This window comes from Drosophila arizonae, chromosome 3, assembly GCF_054131065.1.
Source record: "Drosophila arizonae isolate 15081-1271.41 chromosome 3, UAZ_ARI_1.0, whole genome shotgun sequence".
Taxonomy (NCBI): domain Eukaryota; kingdom Metazoa; phylum Arthropoda; class Insecta; order Diptera; family Drosophilidae; genus Drosophila; species Drosophila arizonae.
In genome coordinates this window covers 23579305-23583325 of record NC_142923.1, presented here as the reverse complement: position 1 = coordinate 23583325, position 4021 = coordinate 23579305, and the positions used below count along the sequence as shown (strand labels likewise).

The following is a 4021-nucleotide window of genomic DNA, read 5'->3' as shown; positions in this document are numbered from 1 at the left end:
TTAATTACTGTTTTCTTTCATATGCATATCTATGTATTGTATATAATGAATACAATATCTTGACTTTATACCAAGTCTAAATTCTTAATCAGAGTAGTGGATCAACTCCTGCTTCTCTGTAAGTTGCTCTTTTATCTGTTCATATGCATACGTAAGGTCTTAAGTATCTCACTTCTTGATCAATATCAAGATCGCATACACGATCAAAACAACGACATCGCTCAAGTCCTCTCCCTCTGTCAAGATGAACAGCTGACTCAATCTCTGAAACTATAGGAACTACATACTTAATATGTTATATAAAGATCAAAAAGTGTTCTCCCATGAAATAGATTGGACATTTTCTTTACGATATCCGTATATACTTACACGAAAGATTAAATTCAAATCTTTCATATAACTATATATTGTACATATATCGTATACCTCTATTATAGTTCTTTACAAATTTATCCAAGTTCATATTACATCACATTGGTCACTAACTTTTAGAGCATACCCCATTTAAGCTCCCTTCTGTGTTTAGAAACTGGAATTGTTCTTCAGATTAAGTTGTTTTTATATGTGAGAAGTCCATTGAGGTCTTTCAGCTGTCAGGGAAATTTAACATCGGGCAGATCTTTGCAAGATTCTTTAAGATCTTTGCAAAGTTTTCTTCGACTAGAAACTCGGAGTTAATTTCATGCACTCTCCCTCTCTCTCTCTCACTCTCTCTCTCTCTCTCCCTCTTGCAACTTTCAGTGTTACACTTAGTTTTTTACTTGCACTTCAATAATTTCAGCAAGTTTTCCGGAACAGCTTTCACTGAGGCAGCTTTCGCCTCACAGCTGCTGGCTGTCTCTCTCTCTCTCTCCTACTCACTCGCTCTCTCTCTCTCTACTCTGCCTGCCCATTGTCCTCTGCTCAAGTTTGCGCTGCCTTGGTCGTCATTCCCTTTGTTTGACTTGGCAGCAGCTGCATTGGCAATTTTCATTTTCTACCTGATGTCCTACTTCATTGCCACCTGCATTGCCTAGTCTCCCTGAGAGTTTCTTTCCATTCCGACTTTTCTTTTATGCGTTGCTTTTTGTGTTATATTTGCACATAAATCACACAACTTTTCTTAAAATTATTTGCTGCTGCATTTTACCTTTTCCATTTTTTATTTATTTATGCACTGTTTGTTGTCTTCAAACTGCTTCCATATTTTGTAGTCCCTGCAGCTAGGTTGAGTTTTACATTTTATTTCGTAGTGCAATTGTGAGCTGAGAATAGTTTAGAGTATATTCAAGTTCTTGAGTTGTCGTTTAGATCTTGCCATGTATAATTCGCTACAATTTCTATACATGGATCTTCCAATTAAAAAATATAATCTATTATCAATCGATGGCTAAGTTCGGGCCTCTGCAGCTAAACAACTTTCTGTTGTGTCTCAGTGTGACATATTTCCTTTCTGTTAATCTCTCCAGCCCCGCACATTGGCCGTGCCATGCCAAAGCATTTCGCAAAGTCACAATTTCCATTAGTAGCTAATGAAGCATTAAAAAGTAACGAAAAAAGAAAGTAGCACAAAAATACTTAACGCCATATTTCCCAGGAAGTTGAGAGTTGCTATCAAAAAGCACAGCAGAGCACAAAAAAAAAAAAAAAAAAATACATACAATACATATATATGAGAGAAAAAAGAAAGCATCAAATGAAAAGAAATTGAGAAATAAAATGAAAGGAAAAAGCGTAATATGCGTCTGGCTGAAATGCGAGTAGCTGAAACGCCGAGCATTGAATGAAATGGAGAATAAAGCGCTGAAATCTAAAAGCGACGCGAATTAAATACCTTTTAGCAATTAATCTGCTTAGCTAATGGACGATTTCAATGCAGACGACAACTGCAGGGAGTGAGAGAGAGAGAGAGAGAGAGAGAGAGCGAGAGAGACAGGGTAGGGGCTCAGCTAGCAGAGATTGTGCCAGCCAAGGAGGCACTTACATTAGGCTTACGGCTCGTTGACCAGGCCAATGCGCCCAGGGCTTATGCCATACTGTATTTGCAGACTAATTTCATTCAATAAACGCGCGCCTCGACCATCGATGCTGCCCGCACATGGACGACGGAATCGAAGTCGGAGTCGGAGTAGGAGACTCGAGGTCAGGACCTTTGCGCTCTTGGTCTGCTCCGATTTGCCTTGGCCCGCCAGCAGTTGTATGTTTGCCTTTTGGCCATTGACAGCCAGCTTGGAATTTAATTTATTTAGTTGCCATATTAATTGACGCGGCCCAGTTCATTCTCATTTTGTTTAATATCACTTTAGATTTCTGTGCCAGATCTGCTCTGATTTGCCGCTGATTGGCAAAAGCTACTTTTGTTAATTGAGCATTGCGAGCATTTCCTGGTACCGTTAATGCTCAGACTCTATGTATGCAAAACTAAATATCATTTATTTAATATTGAATCGATTTTAAAGGAATCAGTCTCGCATAATAGATTTATTTTATTTATTTATTTTTATAGAAATTTCGAAACTATATTTTGGTAGGTTTTTGAAGGCTCCCAAGTGAAGTATTATAAAATAATCAAATAAAATAATTTATTTATTAGAAATTAATATGAAATTAAAACTAACTTAAGAATTGAGCACTGGCATTGTCATTAACAACAAAAAAGGATATAATAATAATAATAATAATAATAATAATAATAATAATAATAATAATAATAATAATAATAATCATTCTGCACTTCTTTTGTTCACACATACAAAAACACCTGCCCACATACATGCATATGTTTAAAACGATCAGAGTTATTTTATGTTACACAATTTGTTTTTATTTTGTTGATTTAATTGCCAAATATTGTTATCAAATATTAATTATAGTTATTATATATATATATTAATTATAGTTATAGTTTAATGGCCATCACGCGTATATGTGTATGCGGCTCAGGTGGGTTGAATACAACTTGACCGGTTTCATCCTTGTAGTCCTCATAGGCTAATTTGTAGACGCACTCCATGCCCAAGGCCTGCTTCTGGCGTGCCGAATAGAAGCTGGTGCAGTTTGCCACCAACAGGGGGCAGCCCTTGGAACGAGCCACTTCGATTAGAGCGACAGTTAGACGTGCGCCCAGTCCTTTGCCACGCATTGTGGCATCACAATTGGTGATGTGTGAGCAGAGCATCTTAGAGACGCCGTAACGCTGGAAGAGATTGGCTGCGTTCTCGACTTTTGCTATAAATATGTCGATGCGTTCAAAGTCAGTTAGTGCCAAAACACCTGTGGAATATCTATTCAAATCGCTAGGTACATGAGCAGCAGCCAAAACTATGCCAACGATGCGTCCTCCGTTCTTCTCATCGATAGCCACGAGACTAGTTCCCTGCTCTACCATGGAAATGTAATATTCATCGTCCTCCTGCTCATTGCCCCTTCTTCACATACCCGCCACAGACCGCATCTAGCGGCTCGTCATTGTTCACATTCCCGCCCATTGCTTTCGTATGACTATGCCATCCGTTTCGCTCGATTTGCTAGACTTGTTTCGTCTCTGGAGTTCGCTATCAAACTATTTCACACTTTAGCCATGCGCCACTATTATTTTCTGATTATTACCATAACCAAACCAATAACTTAAATATCTATACTTCGTTATTAGAAGCTAATGACAGTCGTTGCCTAATAATAATAATAGGTAATCTTCAGTTAGCGCATCTGCATTTGTGTGAAGAAAAGACAGATTCTATAGCTAGACTATTGCTTAACTACTTCAATTTGATATATTTTATAATAATTAATTCTTATGCCTCTGCTGCTGCTGGTCCATCTATAAATGCGCAAATATTATTTATTACCAACAGCAGAACGAGCTGGACGTTCTGAAACTACCTTATGTCATTTTCCATACACACTTCATTTATGTATATGTATATGCATGTATGTGTGCGTGTGTGATTGTGTGTGTGCATTTATCTGGGCAACATTTTTGCCTGACGTGTGTTCATTTGTAACCTTTTTGAAACATTTACAATATTCACCGGTTTGTGGC

General features: G+C 37.8%; 1 pseudogene; it reads right to left on the bottom strand.

Annotated features, from left to right (window-relative positions):
• Positions 1 to 2878: 2878 nt before the first annotated feature.
• On the bottom strand, positions 2879 to 3467 carry LOC108609551 (arylalkylamine N-acetyltransferase-like 2; annotated as a pseudogene).
• Positions 3468 to 4021: the final 554 nt, after the last annotated feature.